General features: G+C 39.6%; 1 pseudogene; it reads left to right on the top strand.

Moving 5' to 3' along the window:
- The first annotated feature begins 5,712 nt into the window (after nt 1-5,712).
- Nucleotides 5,713-5,812, top strand: LOC113307234 (annotated as a pseudogene).
- The last annotated feature ends 12,658 nt before the right edge of the window (nt 5,813-18,470 follow it).

Below are 18,470 nucleotides of genomic sequence, written 5' to 3'. Positions count from 1 at the left end.
ACTCAAGCATACTAAAATTCATATGAAGTGATAGAGCTCTACTCAGATAGTTTCACTATGGACATCAATATCCGGAGTCGAAACTAATCACATGGATAGATCAAGAAGATGGATATAGAAAAACATAGATGGTTTTGATGTTTACTAGGTGAACGGTGTTTCTCATATCTGTCTGAAGGCCTCCGCCAAAATGAACCTATCCTAATGGACTGAGATACTAGTCTGACTAATATCAACACACTGGCATATACAAGGGAACCAGTGATTGATAATCCTAACTCTAGGTCAACACAACTGGCATATACAAGGGTTCCAGTGGTCGACTTTATTGAATTTATTCCAGCTGGTCAGATGGTCTGGTCTTTTTTTTTCAACTCTTTTTTTTCTACATTTTTTTTTGTGGTATCTCAATCACTCTAATTCACCCTAGCATTGGTAACAACTTGAATCGTGAGCCCCACCTAATCACTTAGAGAAACATAGTTTAAAAACAAAACAAAATAAAAACAGAAGTGAAAAGGACTCAACGAGATATGGTGAAACTATCATGTTATTTCTAACAACTGAGCTCTGTGCTTTTATGAATAGACTCTTTAGATGTTGCCATCTAGTCAGATTGGTTCCTCAACTCCTACAACCAAAATGCTTCCATCCACTTAGATTGGTTAGTGCCATCCTTAATATGGATAAATTTCTAGGATCTGGAGTTTAATTATTGCAACGAAAAGGTAACAAAAAGTTCTACCCCACCCCCAAACTTAAATCTAACATTGTCCTCAATGTTTCTAATCAAAGAACAATACCAAAAATATAAGTAACATGAGGAAATAGTAAAGAAAGAAGTCGGAAAGATAGTACCTGGGTGAAGTGTAACCAAAAACCTACAAAAATGTTATACAACATACAAAATTGTCTCGATGGTCAATCAAGGTAAACAGGGTCCTCCATAGGGACCTCCTCAACATCACCTGTAGGAAAAGGCTCTAAAAAGGGCTTCAATCGCTGACCGTTAACCTTCGAAGAACTACTACCATCTGGTATCACAATCTCAACAGCGCCATGAGGAAAAACAGTACGGACCACAAAAGGACCGGTCCACCGAGAGCGCAACTTCCCGGGGAATAGATGCAAACGAGTGTCATACAGAAGAACTTTTTGACCTGGAGAAAATGACTTTCGTAAAATATTCCTATCATGCACAAGTTTCATTTTGTTCTTATACTCCTTAGCACTATTGTATGCATCTCTACGAATCTCGTCCAACTCATTGATATGGAGCTTTCTTTGAGCTCCTTCCTTGTCAAGTGAAAAGTTTAAGTTCTTAATAGCCCAATAGGCTCGATGCTCTAACTCAACAGGAAGGTGACATGCCTTTCCAAACACTAAACGATAAGGTGACATTCCAATGGGTGTCTTAAATGCGGTACAGTAAGCCCATAAGGCATCAGTAAGCCTCGACGACCAGTCTTTCCTATTTGGATTAACTGTTTTCTCTATAATACGTTTAATTTCCCTATTGGAAACCTCTACCTGACCACTAGTCTGAGGGTGATATAGGGTTGCTACTTTATGGGTAATACCGTATTGTTTCATTAAAAGAGAAAACGGTCTATTACAAAAGTGTGAACCTCCATCACTAATTATAGATCGCGGTACCAAAACGTGTAAGTATATTCTCTTTCAAAAACTGGACTACGACCTGTGGTCATTCGTTTTACACGGAACCGCCTCAACCCACTTAGACACATAGTCTACAGCGACAAGTATGTAAAGATAACCAAATAAACTAGGAAATGGACCCATAAAATCAATGCCCCACACATCAAAGACCTCAATCACTAAAATAGGGTTCAAAGGCATCATATTTGTACAGGAAATGGTTCCTAACTTCTGGAAACGCTCACAAGAAACACAATGACTATGGGAATCTTTAAACAACGAAGGCCAGTAAAATCCACACTGCAAAATCTTAGCAGCAGTCTTCTTAGCACTAAAATGACCCCCATATGCATGTTCATGACAAAAGGAGATAATACTATACTGGTCACTCTCAGATACACATCTCCTAATAATATGGTCCGGACAGTACTTAAACAGATAAGGATCGTCCCAAAAGAAATGCTTAACCTCGGCTAAAACCTAGAACGATCTTGCTTACCCCAATGTTGAGGGGTTCGACCAGTAACAAGATAATTCACTATATTTGCATACCAAGGTGATTGGGAAACAGAGAACAATTGTTCATCAGGAAAGCTATCCCTTATAGGAAGGGAATCACTAGGGGAACTAACAACTAGCCTAGACAAGTGATCTGCTACTACATTTTCTGCACCCTTTTTGTCTCTAATGTCTGGGGAAAATTCCTGTAACAATAGGATCCATCTAATCAATCTAGGTTTGGTATCCTTCTTAGATAAAAGGTATTTCAAAGCAGCATGATCTGTATAGATTATGATCTTAGAACCTAATAGGTAACCTAAACTTATCCAAGGCAAACACGATGGCTAAAAGTTCCTTCTCGGTAGTTGTGTAGTTCATTTGGGCATCATTCAGAGTTTTGCTAGCATAATAAATCACATGAAGTAATTTGTTTTCTCGTTGTCCTAAAACGACGCCTATAGCATAATCTGAAGAATCACACATAATCTCAAAGGGTAGGTTCCAGTTAGGTGCCTGGACTATCGGGGCAGTAGTGAGTAAAGTTTTAAGCTTCTCAAAAGCCTCTAAACAAGCATCATCAAAGACAAACTTAACATCTTTTGCAAGCAAATTGCAAAGAGGTCTAGAAATCAAGCTAAAATCCTTAATGAATCGACGGTAAAAACCTGCATGCCCTAGGAATGACCTAATATCTTTTACGGTTTTTGGGACCTGTAAAGTCTTAATAAGGTCAACTTTGGCTTTGTCTACCTCTATACCCTTTGAAGAGACGATGTGCCCTAATACAATTCCTGATTTAACCATGACATTTTTCCCAATTAAGCACTAAATTTTTTTCCTTACACCTAGTCAACACTAATGTCAAATGATGCAAGCACTCATCGAAAGATGAACCAAACACTGAAAAATCATCCATAAAGACTCATCTAAGAACCGTTCTACCATATCAGAAAATATGCTCATCATACAACGCTGAAAAGTTGCAGGGGCATTACATAGCCCGAAAGGCATGCGTCTATACGCAAAGGTACCAAAGGGACAGGTAAAGTGGTTTTCTCTTGGTCTTCTGGGGCAATAACGATCTGATTATAACCGGAGTAGCCATCTAAGAAGCAATAGTGACTATGTCCAGCTAATCGCTCTAGCATTTGGTCGATAAAAGGAAGGGGAAAGTGATCCTTCCTTGTGACCTTGTTCAATTTCCTATAGTCAATACACACACGCCATCCCGTGGTCACTCGGGTTGGGATTAATTCATTATTATCATTCTGGACTACAGTGATACCTGATTTCTTGGGGACAACCTGAACAGGGCTGACCCACTTACTGTCTGAAATTGGGTAAATAATACCCGCATCTAACAACTTAAGCACCTCTTTTCGAACTACCTCTTTCATGTTAGGGTTCAGTCGACGTTGCATCTCCCTAGAAGGTTTGGAGTCTTCCTCTAAATGAATCTGATGCATACACACAGTAGGACTTATACCCTTAATGTCTGCTATAGTCCACCCTAAAGCTTCCTTATTGTCTTGAAGTACATTTACTAGCCTACTTTCCTGATCACTATCCAAATTGGAAGCTACAATCACAGGTAAAGTCTCAGATGGGCCTAAAAACACATACTTTAGAGTATCGGGTAGTGGTTTAAGGTCCAACTTTGGGGGCTCTTCTAAAGAAGGAATTAGGGTAGTCTCAGAAACTGGTAACGGTTCGAACCTAGCTTTCCATCTATCAGTGTCTAACACAGGGGTAGAATCTAATAGAGCATTCACCTGTTCAATAGTGCTATCGTCGTCAAAATCTAAACCAAAATGGGATAGACAACTTTCTAATGGGTCTTCAGACAAGATGTTTGGTAATGACTCCTGAACTAAGGCTTCTATCATGTTCACCTCCTCAACACATGTGTCATCTAGCTCATGAGGTTGCTTACTGACATTAAAAATGTTCATCTCCATAGTCATATTACCAAAAGATAAACTCATCACACCATTTCGACAGTTAATGATCGCATTAGACGTAGCTAAAAATGGGACCTAAAATCACAGGTATCTGGTTCTCTGGGTCAGGGACAGGTTGGGTATCTAGGACCACGAAATCCACTGGATAAATAAACTTGTCGACCTCAATAAGAACATCCTCGATAACACCTCGAGGGATTTTAACAGACCTATCAGCTAACTGCAGTGTCATCTGAGTAGGTTTCATTTCACCAAGTCCTAGCTAAGTATACATGGAATGGCAGTAAGTTCACACTGGCTCCTAAGTCAAGTAAAGCTTTTTCTACCCGGAAGTTACCTATTGTGCAAGCAATGGTAGGAGAACCTGGGTCTTTGTACTTTGGAGTTGTGGTGTTCTGAATGATTGAACTTACGTGACTAGCTAAAAAGGCTTTCTTATGGACGCTAAGTTTTCGCTTTCGCGTACACATATCCTTAAGGAACTTGGCATAAGCAGGAATTTGCCTAATTGCATCTAATAAGGGAAGGTTTATGGTAACTTGCTTAAAAACCTCCACTATGTCATTAAAGTTCGATTCCTTCTTTGTTGGTACTAATAGCTGAGGAAATGGGGCTCTAGGCCTAAAATCAGACCTTTCAGGAACCGAATTCACATCATCAGAAACTTTATCAGTCTCTTCAGCTACTGGTCCTGAGAGGTGAGATCCTGAGGGGTGAACTACAGTATGTTCACTATCGGGCATGGTTACCTTATTGTCTACAACTCTACCACTTCTAAGGGTTCTAACAACATTCAATTGATTCGATGGTTTTGCACCTAATTCATGAACTCCTCTAGGGTTGGGTTGTGTTTGACTAGGAAACTTACCTTTTTCTCTCAAAGAATCACTTATCAGACCAACCTGGGTTTTTAACTCGGAAATAGCCTGACTATTTTCTTGTCCTATCCTGTTACTAGCTTGTAGACTCTGTTCTACGGATAACTGGAATTTTGCAGTTTGCTGAGTTAACAAGGCGAGAGATTCCTCTAAACTTAGGATTTTCTTATCTGACTGATTCTGAAACTGAGCTAGTCCTGAAGGATTCTTAGTATAGCCAAAACCTGGGGGAGCATTAGAATTACTAAACTGACCTTGACTTTGGCCCTTAGACCACGAAAGGTTCGGATGGTTTCTCCAACCAGGATTATAGGTTTCTGAATATGGGTCAATCTTTTGACGGTTATCAAATCTAGTGTTATTATAAAGAGCATTGGCCTGCTCTTCAATATTCTGGCCTTCCCAAAAAGGCTCCACTCTACCACTAGTCTGGCCCACTTCTAAGGCTTCTAATTTTTGCTATAGCAGCAATTTTGGCATCTGATTCATAGCCTCCTTCTACCCTATTAACGTTTCCTCTACTTAAAAGAATTGTTTTCTGGGGTGCCCTACTATTTTCCCATTGCTGGGTTTTTTCGGCGATTTCATTAAAAAATTCCATCGCCGCATCAACAGTTTGGTTTTCAAATCCACCAGTGCATAGAGACTCAACCATGGTCGTTGTGGAATAATCTAAACCCTCATAAAGGATCTGAACTAGCCTAACCTTTTCTAAACCATGATGAGGACACTGGGATAATAAATCATTGAACCTTTCCAAATACCTATATAAAGATTCTCCCTCTTGTTGTGAAAATGTGCATATTTGCGTCCTAATAGACGATGTTTTGTGCCTAGGGAAAAACTTATTGAAAAAGGCAGATGTAAGTTGTTCATATGTCTCAATTGACTCGGAGTCCAAACTATACAGCCACGACTTGGCCTTATCTTTCAGGGAAAATGGGAATAACCTAAGTTTCAAAGCATCATCATCTAAGCCTCTAATTCTTAGAGTACTACAAATTTCCTCAAAATCCCTAACATGGTAATAAGGGTTTTCATTTTCTTTCCCTAAAAAGATTGGGAGCATCTGTAAGGTCCCAGGTTTCAGTTCATAGGGTGCCTCCGTTTCAGCTAACTTAATACACGAAGGACGGGTAGTCCTAGTTGGATTCAACAAAGCTTTCAAAGTTGCCATTTCTGGCGCTATCGGAGCAACAGGATTCTCTCCTCAGTCAAAGAACGTTCAAAAACAGACTCTTCAAAAGCCGGACTTTCTAGATTAAGGTAATCGAGACGCTTCGAACTACTAGGTTTCTCTTTAACAAATCTACCTAGTGCGTCTCTTTTACGTTCAGGCATACAATAGAATTTTCTAAATTGGAAGGGTAAGCAAACACAGATCAAGGCCGACTCAACCAAATCAAACCTATTGATTTCTAGCAAACAAAAAGCATGATGGCTCCACTTAGATTGTTTCTAGACCAGCTTCTAATCCTTCGAACGGGAATTCGTTACAATTTAAGCAAACCCCTCTGGAATCAATCCGAGTTAACGTAAGTTGAATAGAGGCGAGGGAAGCTCGGTGGAGCTTTGATACCCAAGGCCTCACCGGTATTACAAGGCGGCGCAGTCACGCATTCAACTTACAGAAACCGTCAAGAACTTCGAAGTATGCTTAAAAGAGTAACCAATATTTTTCGAATGTTCCTGTTAAGCTCGTTACCCTATCGGTCTCGTTCTAGTCAAAATTTTAGGCTTAGGTTCGCGTAGGTTACGTGTTCCTAAAGCGGGCAAGAAGAGAACGGTGATGAAATCCGAACCCTTATCTTGTATGGCCAGGCCTTGCCCTTTACTAGAAAAATAAATGTCCGTATTCAGTCCTCAACATATATGCATACGAAGGAGTCCAGTAACTCGCTGACAGGGGATTCGCGAGTGTTTAGAATCTTACCTCCCGTTCCAGACGGGGGATGAATCGGTTGTAGTCGACTCGGGCCACTGACTCCGATGTCTAGTGTACGAACCCAAGGTGCAGAGACAATATCGTAATTGTCCTCCTTCTCTGCAAACAGTTTATATTTAAAGTACCCTTCCGTAGGGTAATAAAAAAAATAATGTCCCAAAGTCCAAAAGTCCAAAAAAATAAAGAAAAATTACAAAAATAATAAACCCTAATACAGTTTTTTTTAAATAAAATAAACAAACCCTAAACTAAAATTGTCTAAAAAAAATTGTCTTCTTTTCTGTTCTTTTTGCTTTAATCTTTAGCTCCAAGTCTTTATGAAATCACCAAACTCCTTGGCTCAATTTTCTTTATGATCCAGAACCTGTAGACACAAGATAAATACCCAAAAACATAAAAAAGACAAAAATAATAAAAATAAAAAATAAATCTAAAACCCTAAAAACAAGTCCGCGTCGGCGGCGCCAAAAATTGATGTGATTTGTAGATAGTGGTAAAAGTGGTTCGATTCTCAGACTTGTGAAGGATATTAATTAGACTTAAATTCTAATATTAAAATAGAAAACTCACTAAAAATTATAGCAAACTCAATCAAAGATGATATCAATACTAAAAGAAACACTGAGGCTAAGATTCCACTATTTTCCAAGTTCAAAGTGATTAAACCAATACTTATATTTATGCAATTTTCTTGTTTAATTTGATTCTAAAATATTGCAACAAGTAGATTTTCAAAAGTAATAATTGTAAATACCAAGTATGAAGCATCAAAAGTCTTAAAACTGAGCATACTCCATCAAAATAGATCACAATCAGTCAAATAAAAATCATATTCAATAATATTTCAAGGCAAATAATCATATAATTATTGCAAATAAAAAGATAAAATAGAATATACCACTTTTTGTTGGAAAAATAGCTTCCTCTATCGCCTCAGCAATGGGGTTTAGCTCCTCTTATTAATCATGATCTCAAAATATGTGTTTGTTGCTCAAAAGATGATTAAAAGAGTGAAAAGTAATAACACAGACTGTTTGCAACAGTGTATTGGTGTTGCAAAACAGCTGTTACAATGGAACTGTTACAGAAAAACGGTTGCTTTGTCGCTGATTTTAAAACCCTAGAATAAGACTGCCCTGAACAACTTAATGTTCTTCAGCTGTTAAACAGCGACACTTTTCTGCGACTGTCTACCGAGGGTCAATGTTCTTCTGTTGTTCTTCTTCTTCAACAGCAGCAACAGCAGAAACAGAGTTTGGTAAAGCTCTGATTTCTTCTTCTCTGGCTCTCCTTAGGTTCCCAAACTCTCGAAACCTCTTCTATATGACCCAAGACATCTATTTATATCGAAAATACTAATTAAATCTCTCCCAAATCTTCCAAAATCTCTTTCCTTCTCTTCACGGCCAAGTTGCGACAATTTCTTGTTTTAGGATTTCTACGCGTTTCTGAGCTTTCCTTTTTATTCTAAACTCTTCCTTAGATAGATACAAATCTTTGGGAAGGTTTACAATGTTTTAATCACTCTAAAATTCCCTAAAACAGGTCACACATGTGACTTTCCATATTTTCTTGTTGTGAGAAAAATCCGTCGTTTGAGCCCATTCTAATCGATTTAAACACCCATATCAGATTCCTAGACCCATAAGGAGTCTATCTTATGAAAATCAGAGGTTTAATCGACCTCAAACTCCTCCAAATCATGATCACCAAAACTGTTCTTTAACTGCACTATTTTCCCGCCAATTTTCTGGTTTTTGAATGTTGAAGATGGTTTCCCCTTATCCAGAGTAGGGGTGTGATTAACAGATGCCTTGAAATGGGATGCCCCTTAGTAATTAGGTTTCTTATCCAAAGTGAGAGTCCGAATAGCAAATGTCCTCCGGGTGCTTTCCGACAACTTTTCGAGCTAATTTTTTCCAAAAATGTTTATTAGCCAAAAATACCTACAAATAAATAAAACACCATAATAAGTACAAAAATGAACCCTAAAAATATATAGAATCGAGACAAATCGGACACAAAAATGTGTCTATTAAGCAGCATCAACAATTTTCATATTAAACAAAGTTTCATTTTGCTTCAATTGGGCTGTTAGAGCACTGCTCGGTCGAACTCACAAGCGTTGCTATCTCAAGCTTGTTTGTCAATGTTAGTAATCAAAACTATAAGTCTTGATTTCTAGTCTACTTATAGTAATGTCTCGGACTAGGATAGATTGTGTAGTTGAGCATTAGACTTCACGAAGTTCATCAATTGAAGAAGAATAACTACTAAGGAGAGCTTGTGGAACTTCATCAACAAAAGTTATGCGGAGACTAAAACTCATATATCACTTGGAAAGTCTATTTTTACTCTATCTCCTATATTGAGACAAAATGTGTATTACTACATAGTATTCGATTATGCACATTTGAAATTTTGAGATGAGTTTAACTCGCTTACATATTTATCATAATATATGTTGGTAAGCTTCCACTTCAACCAAGTTCATCTTATATTCTTGACGAAAGTCAAAAGATGATCATGTGAAAATTTCCGAGTAACATCTTACATGGTTTGTGTGATACAATCATTTGGTGTAGACTTGGAATGTTTCGTTATGATTATTTCAATAAATTGAAAATTGATTTGATGCTAATAATGTGTGAAAACGGCTATTGTCATCCTCTAAGAAAGTTCCAATGATTGAAATAGAGTTTATAACTAATAAATTTTTATATATTAAGGAATGCATTCTTTGCAAACCGTGGCTATAATGTTCATGAATTGATCCGAACGAATTAAACCGATTTTGCTCCAATTATGTTCTTATATACATCTATGAGAATATAGCAATTGAACAACTCTTTAACTAGTTTCATTTGAGTCATTTGAACTAGTTATGGTTAAGATGAATAAGGTTGATATGAGAGTGTTCATATATGGCTAACCTCGGTTAACTACTGTTGAGCCAACATGGTGTACACGTTTAGGTACAGTTACTTAAACCTAAATGAAGGCACATTTCATTTGTGTATAACAAGCTAAATTCGATCTAACTGTTGAAAAATATTAGCTTGAGTCTAATCAGGTTTTCATCTAACGGTGAATATTGAATGCTTTGTTACCGAGGTAACTTAGATTGCAAACCTTGATTTGAAAACTATATAAAGGAGAACTCTAGCAACTGGGTTATCCAATCCCCAAACCTCCTGTGTGATACTAGTTGCGACTAGAGTCGATTCTCCTTTAACCTTAGGTTTTTCAAGAAACCATGTAGGTTAACGACTTGAAGACTTCATTGGGATTGTGAAGCCAGACCTAACTATTTTCTCTGTAGTTGTTGTTCTAATCTTGCTATGTTCTATCGTATTGAGTATTATCTTCTCTAAGATTTGCTCGAGATTGATCTCCGATAGGCAAGATAAAAAGTAGTCCCAAACATCTTCATCTCATCGTTTGTGATTCCACAATATCTTGTTTCGCTACCATACGATTAAGATTATTCTGAGGTGATTGATAATACTAGGCTGTTCTTCGGGAATATAAGTCTGGTTTATCAATTGGTTCCTGTGCACCTTGATTTATCAAAAGACGGAACAAAACTCGTAGGTATTTCTGTGGGAGACAGATTTATCTATTCCAATAGACTTTTTTATGTGAGACAGATTTGTTTATCAAGTCTTTGACTTTGGGTCGTAGAAACTCTTGGTTGTGGGTGAGATCAGCTAAGGGAATCAAGTGCGTAGAATCCTGCTGGGATTCAGAAACCTAAGGAGAGCAACTGTATCTTGATCAATATGAGATTGATTAGGTCTCAACTACATTCTGGTACGAAGTTTATTGGTAGTAGGCTAGTGTCTGTAGCAGCTTAATACAGTGTGTTGTTCAAAACTGGACTAGGTCCCGGGATTTTTCTGCATTTGCGGTTTTCCTCGTTAATAAAATTCTGGTGTCTGTGTTATTTATTTTCCACATTATATTTTGTTATATAATTAAAATATCACAGGTTGTGCGTTGAATCGATCAATTGATAAATCCAACCTTTGGTTGTTGATTGAAATTGATTGATCCTTGAACATTGGTCTTTGGTACTGTTTAAGTTACTTTTCTTATATTCAATCGGGCTCGCAAATTCCTATTTGCTGATTGCTGATTGAATTGAGAAACAAAGATATACACTTTTTGATATACTTTTCTCTAGATTGAGTCTGGCTGTCTAGTTGATTTTCTTGAAAGTATATTGGAGTTTGTCTATTCAGATTTCCGAACGAAATATTGGGTGTGGTTGTTAGACCCCCCGCTTTTTCAATTGGCATCAGATCAGGCAAACACGTTTAAAGACCTAATAAGTCTGTGTTTGTAGAAATCTGAGTATGGACGACTTTGTCTTTAAAAACGCTTCACCAGAAATGGATAAATTCAACTTCGAGCATGTTCTAGAAATCATCGATATGGTTGAGAAATCTAATTTAAAAAATTCTTCAATAATCTTTGTCTAGAAAAACATCGTTTGATAAGGAAAATAAATGGACTTCATTGCGAGATTTATATAAAAAAAATCTGAGCTTCAAGAACGTTCTGAAGAGGTTGTTGATCTCCAAAACAAGTTGGATGAAAAAATCCAGATCAACTCTGATCTTGTTGCAGAAATTGCAAAACTTAAGGATTTGAAACATGTAAAGTCATCTTTAATGTATTTGAGTAACTCCTCTAATTCTTCATTGAAGAATTGTCGTATGTCAGGAAATAAGCAAGGTTTAGGCTTTGTGAAAACTGAAGGTGCTCAGAATTCTTCGAACAAGAATAAAGATGTTGGTACATGCGTGTTTTGTGGTTCTCATGATCACTTTCAACATGTATGTTTGTTTTTTAGAAAAAGATTAAATGTTGCACGTAATCTTCACAAGAATGTTGTACAACTTTTTTCTGCTCTTAAAAGACAATCAATACTAACAAGAAAGCCTAATTTGGTTAGTAGTTATAGTATTGAATCTTTTTCTCTGAAATCAACATCACCCTTTCAATGGTTTCTTGATAGTGGATGTAGCAAGCATATGACTGGAGATCTCTCGTGGTTTGTCAACACAAGCGACTTTGATGGTGGTCCAGTAACATTTGATGATGGGAGCTACTTCTACAGAATCAAGAAGGGGACGATCAAATTACCCGGCGTTCATAATATTCATGATGTAGTATACGTTAAAGGTATGACTGCTAATCTTCTTTCTGTTAGTCAAATATGTGACAAAGGCCATACGGTTGTTTTCAATGCTAATGGAAATTAACATTGTAGACAATTCTGGAAAAGTGATTTTTTGAGGACCACGTGGAAAAAATAACTGTTATCATTAACAAAGAAAGGTGAAAAAATAACTGTTAGCATTAGACTTCACGGCGTTCATCAATTGAAGACGAATAGCTACTAAGGAGAGCTTGTGGAACTTCATCAACAAAAGGTATGTGGAGACTAAAACTCATCTATCACTTGGAAAGTATATTTCTACTCTATCTCCTATATTGAGATAAAAGTCGTATTACTATATAGTATTCAATTATGCACATTTGAGATTTCGAGCTCAGTTTAACTTGCCTACTGTTTGTGGGTGAAAACGGTTTCTGCTGATTTTGGTAAATTCGTGTGTGTGAATGAGAAACGAGTCTAAACCCTAAATAATGTACTGCACGGGAGTACTTTTAATTCGAGAGATCAATCTGTACAAATCCGGCCTAAACCAAGAAATAGCCATTCCATACTTGCTTCGTCACAAAGTGAAGGAGAAGGGTTGGTCTTAAGGAGGGAGGCGAATAAAGTATTGAGACCAGAATCGTCGTTCTGGAAGTGTGGATGTTTTTGTGACTTGTATCAGAAAATTGGAATGCCTAGCTGAATCAAAAAGCTATCAAGTGATTTCTGAATGTTGTATTGTTCTCTTGACCAGAAACTTGTTGTTTGGTGGAAATAGGTGAGACCTATTTATACAAGTCGCAACAAAACGTACCCTAGTATCGTAGGAAGTGGAAACGATTGAGTAGTGGAATAAGGGAGTGACGGATAACGCCTGGAATTGATGTTTCCATAATCAAGGATACGTTTCACCATTACTTCTTTCCATTACTAACCGCCCCGCTTTATGACCCTTTCTTGTAACGGGCATATTGCACGCCGCACGTTGTAAATCGCCAGACCAATACCCTGATGAGTATCCCCCAGTTTGTGACATTTTTTGATGTCTCGATTGTTTTCGTGGAAAACATGTAGCACTTCGCTACGTGTGGAAAGTTGAAATTGTGAGGCTTGCCACAGGTAAATAACATGTGATGCTATTACGCTCGTCTTGGATGGTCGCCTAAAACTTTCCACAAGCTCGCCGTCTTGGTGGCGAACTTCGATGGTTGAGATCGCATCTTATGAAATAAGGGTATCCGTTGATTGTGGATACCTTGTGTTGGCGCATGAAGATGGCGTAGTGGCGTTTTTTGGTGCACGTCAGTAGCAATGCGGCATGGATGGCATGGATCGTGTATGCCCGTGGCACGGTGGTGCAAGTGGCGCTTGGCGTAGCCATGGCCATTAATTTTAGGCGGCTAGTCGCATGAAAGTTTCCACAAGTCTGTCATCTCGGTGGCGAACTTGGATGGCTGAGATTGCATCTCATGAGGAAGGATAGCCGTTGATTATGGCTACCTTCTGTCGGCGCCTGACAACTTTGTCTAAATTAGGGTTTAGCATTTTTGATCATAGTATTTTTCAAGAGGTAAGTAAAAGTTCGTTGCTCGGACTTGTAAAGATTTAAAAATGAAAATATATACACAATATTTGTCACAATGGGCGAGAGGTACTGGGACTAGGATTCCGCCAATTTCATTTCTTAAGGTTCAAATAATAATTCTTTTATCAATAATAGCTCAAAAAATATATTAAATATATCGACTCTAATTTTTTGCCAAGATTGATTCTCAAAACATTGATTGTAAGTCCTAAGCATAATGTATCAAAACACGTAAGCCAAGCATACATCATCAAATTAAATAACAACCAATTAATTCAAATCATATTTCAATTTTAAATTAATGCAAAAGTCATAAAAAAGAATTAAATGAAATTACCCCAAGTATGAAGTTTGGCCTCCTCCGTCGTCCCAGTGTTGGGTTTTAGCTCATCATAGTAAAAATGCTCTCAAAATAATTATTTATTGCTCAAAAAGTTGTTTACAAATGATAAAAATGAGTAAAACAATTGAACAGAAAAATCGCAACAGAAATAACTGTTGCAAAGGCGCTGTTCAGCTGTTACAAAAAGAACGATAAATGATAACTGCTGTTGTACGAAGAACTACGACCCACGCGTGTGCGTCTAGACACTGTTGATAAACGACTGCTTCTGCGAGTCCGTTCTTCGTGTTCTTCATCTTCATCAATGGCAGCAGCAGCAGCAGAGAGAAATCATGGTTCTCGATCTGCAGCGTTCCTTCTCTCCTCCCAACTCTCGACAGCCTCTCTAGTACTCCCAGGGAACATATTTATACACCTATAACTCGTTGAATCTCCCTCAATTACTCCATATAATTCTCTTTAACTCGGCAGTAAAGAAAAATATTCTTGGGAATATTTTCTTTCCATTCTTGCTCTGGTACGCATAGATTTTCTTCCTGGTCACTCTAGAAGTGCTTAAACACGACCCAAAACGTTTCTAGAGCCCTCATGCATGAGAAGAACACGCTCAAATCTTCTCCAATCCCGTGTCCAACCCGTGTTTCCCTGTTTTGCTTCCGTGAATTGTCCAGATAATTATGGCCAAATTTGATCGAACCAAAAGCCCAAAACGTGTTCCTTAACCTATATCACATCTTCCTACCAAGTTTGAGCCATTGAATCGCACCAAAACACCTTCATTTTGTCGATTGAAATTCTGCCAGTTGATGAACCAATTTTCCCGCCAAAAAGTTTATTTGAATTTGAGAAGAAGGTGCCCCTTATCCAGAGTGCTGGGGTGCGAATAGTAATTTGGGTGGAAATAGTAATTTTTGGGGTGGAAATGATAATTTTTCTGGGATCCTCCGGTACATTTCTGGGACGTTTCCGGTGCATTTCTGGGGTGCCTTTCAGTGCATTTCTCCGGGGTGTAAAACATTACTTATTGAGCAACTCTTTCTACACAAGGGGTATTTCTCCAAAAACACCTAAACAAACATAAAAACACCACAATAAGCAAAAATGGGTACTAACAAAATACACAAAAGAGATGAAAATAGACACATAAATGCGTCTATCAAGCATGTCGAAACCCTGATTAGCGTATATGGCATGCCGTTGGGCATGTGCGCCTGGCATGCGCCGTTTTTGGCAAGTTAGGCATGCCTATTGACTTGTGCGCCTGACATGCGCGTTTGGCGAGTTTGGCATGTTTGGCATGTCGATTGGCATGTGCGTCTGGCATGCGCGTTTGGCGGGTTTGGCATGCTGCTTTGCATGTTTGGCATGCCGATTGGAATGTGCGCCTGACATGCGCGTTTGGCGAGTTTGGCATGCTTCTTGGCATGTGCGTATGGCATGCACGTTTGACGGGTTTGGCATGCTGCTTGGCATGTTTGGCATGCTGATTGGCATGTGCGTCTTACACGCGCGTTTAGCGGGTTTGGCATGATTCTCGGCATGTTGGCGCGGGTTTGGCATGATTCCCTGGCATGAGTGTTCGGCGAGTTTTGCATGCTGCTTGGCATGTTTGGCATGCCGATTGGCATGTTGGCGCGGGTTTTGGGAAGCCAACTTAGTATGGAAACCTCTTTTAAGGCTGCGACGGGTTTGGAGCAACCTAATTGGTTAATGAAAGTAGTGGGCCGGCCAAGCATGGGCGTGGATACCCTTTTAGTGCGAGTGGCGGCTTTAGAGAGACCTGATTGGTCGATGGGAAGTGGGGCCGACAAGTTAGGGTGTGGTCACACTTCCAGTGCGCCGTGGCGGATTTAATTGCCTAGTTTGGCTAAGCATAGTTTTTCGACCAATGGGGTCTAGTGTATTGCGTGGGGCGCGAAACCCTGATTTTCCAAATTAGTCGGGTTTATGAGTTTTTTTTGTGAGTTATCACAATAATTGGCTGGATTTTGTATGTTGCCACAAAAATCCTTATCTACAGAATGCAGTGTGCTTTCCGTCTGAGCATTTCGTGTGATGGCCTTAAATTTGGTACTTGGAGGTTCATGCTACTCCGCTGCGAGTGAACATAAATCCGTCATGCCATACCGATATTAAGGGTTCTGCCGGGGAACATAACACATGAAAGTACTCAATGAGTCTTGTATTAACAAGATGCTGAAATTTACAGAGTATTTGGGATGGTTGCTACATTCGCCAGTCTGGATAATATTTCATGTAAATATATTGAATGGCTCAATAAATATGCTGGTGGAGAGATTAGCACTCACGGCACCGTTTCCTTGCAGAGCGACGTCACATCAGATACAAGGTTTTACTATTTTAAACCTAAGCTAAAAACCATCATCAACATTAAGTTCCCTGCTTAGCACGTAACAGTTGCATTGTTGCGGGGTAAGCATGAGATGGTGACGGACGAGAGTAAAATCGAAAGAGCAAGACGTGAATAGATTGCCAAGGAAATTCAACTAACGTTTTGTGGAAGGCATGAGGAATCCGTGTTCCTTTCATAGGCGGATTTGCAGAAATTCGACTTGGCCATATGGTGTTGGCGTCAGCACTGCAACCTTGGCTACTGATTGGCAGAAGAATCCCTGCGACTTGGTCCGCGGGACGGGCGCTGGTCGGCTACAGAAAGGTGGATGGCACTGCTTTGGCTGACTAGGACAATGGCGCTGCTGGCCATGGAAAGGTGAATGCCACTGCTTTGGATGGCTAGGAGCGGAGACGAAGGCGTTGGTTTAGTGTTGGCTGAGATGCATACTGATGGCGCTGGCTGTGGAGCGGAGAAGATGGCACCGATTTGCACTGGCTGGGACACGGAGAAGATGGCTCTGGCTACGACGTGGATCCGTTGGCATTGCTCAGGACGCGCGCTTTGGATGGACGGATGATGACTTGGATGCCAAACCCTAATTATCCCGTATAAGCAAATATCTAATCCAGCTGGTATCACGCGTTTGAAGCCTTAATTCACGGCTGGTAAAAGGGTTTTTCTTCTCAGGATTCATCGATCCGCTAAATGTAAGAGGTGATCTTGAACCCTTCGTCCATACCGATCATCGCAAAATCGCGTCCACCCTCTTCGCATGTACTATCTTGTGTTTCTTCTCCTAGTTCCCATTTTGTCTTCTTCATCATGTAGGTTGCAGGTGCAGACATGGTAAAACCTTTTTGTTTTGTAGCATATAATGGGATATTCCAGTGACGATCGTACCTCTGACCCTTCGGAGAGAAATTTTGAAGTCGACAAAACCCATTTTTCTTCTCATGAGGAGGCATTAAGCAGAATTGATTCTCTATTCCGTGAGGCTGACGAGATTATACAAGGCATGTCTCTCGCCCATCTATACAGAGTGCGGACGTGTGTTCAGACTCTCATGGATTCGATGGATATGGAGGAAAAGTGGAGAATTGATGAAGCATTTCAGCGTGTCGGGGGATCTCAGAATAATGAAGTTTATCTACAACCCAGTGTTAGGGATGGACGATTCGCCTCTCGGTTGAAACGGCGAAAGACCGGGTCCATGAAACTTTTAGGTGAGAACCAGTTTAATTACCATGTCCATGATGGCATCGTAATCCTTGACTTTGATGCAGACGAACTGGGACATCCTGAAGAAGCTGCTGGAAAAGCTCCTGATGAAGATGTCGACACGATTTGTGAAACTGGAGCAGCTTCTGGAGTGGACGCCGAAACTGCTGTCAGGGACGTTGAAGTGACTGCTGAGGATGCCGTCGAGGCGGATGAGGAGGCGGAGGCAACATATGTTGGATCCATTGTATAAGTCATGGAAACATACGCTGGGACCGTTGTTGAAACAAACGCCCGACAGGATGTGGAAGCTGCTGCTGCCGAAGCGGCTTCTGGATGGGATGCTGAGGTCGCTGCTGCTGAGGCAACTTCCGGATGGGATGATGAAATTGATTCTTCCCAGGTGGCGTCTGGATGGAACGTTTGCTGCCAGAGAGGGTGCTGGGGAAAGTTCTTGAAAAAGCTCTGATGGAGGCGTTATTGATCCAGGCGTCTGCCATTGACGACCAATTTTTTTTTTCACTTTTGGTGTTTCTTCTCGGCGTGTATCCGTTTCTCATATTTCAAAGATTTACTTTCGCTTTCTTGTTTTCATGGAGGAGTTAGGGATTCGCCAAGTAACATTTAGTTGTTCATCTCTTATGGTTACACATCTCTGAATGAATCAATAAGACCTTCATACTGAAAAGATCCAAAAAACCCTTTATGCGAAAAATAAGTCACTCGACCCTCCTGGCCATCCAGTAGACGAATAGATGCCATACACAAGAAATGTGGATGAAATTTGCCACAGGTACTATCTGGCCTGCTGCTTTCGTAGCCAATTCCTCCGAACGCTGACATCACCCACAGTA

The sequence above is a fragment of the Papaver somniferum genome, chromosome 8 (genome assembly GCF_003573695.1).
Source record: "Papaver somniferum cultivar HN1 chromosome 8, ASM357369v1, whole genome shotgun sequence".
Lineage (NCBI taxonomy): Eukaryota > Viridiplantae > Streptophyta > Magnoliopsida > Ranunculales > Papaveraceae > Papaver > Papaver somniferum.
This window is presented reverse-complemented; position numbering and strand designations above follow the sequence as displayed.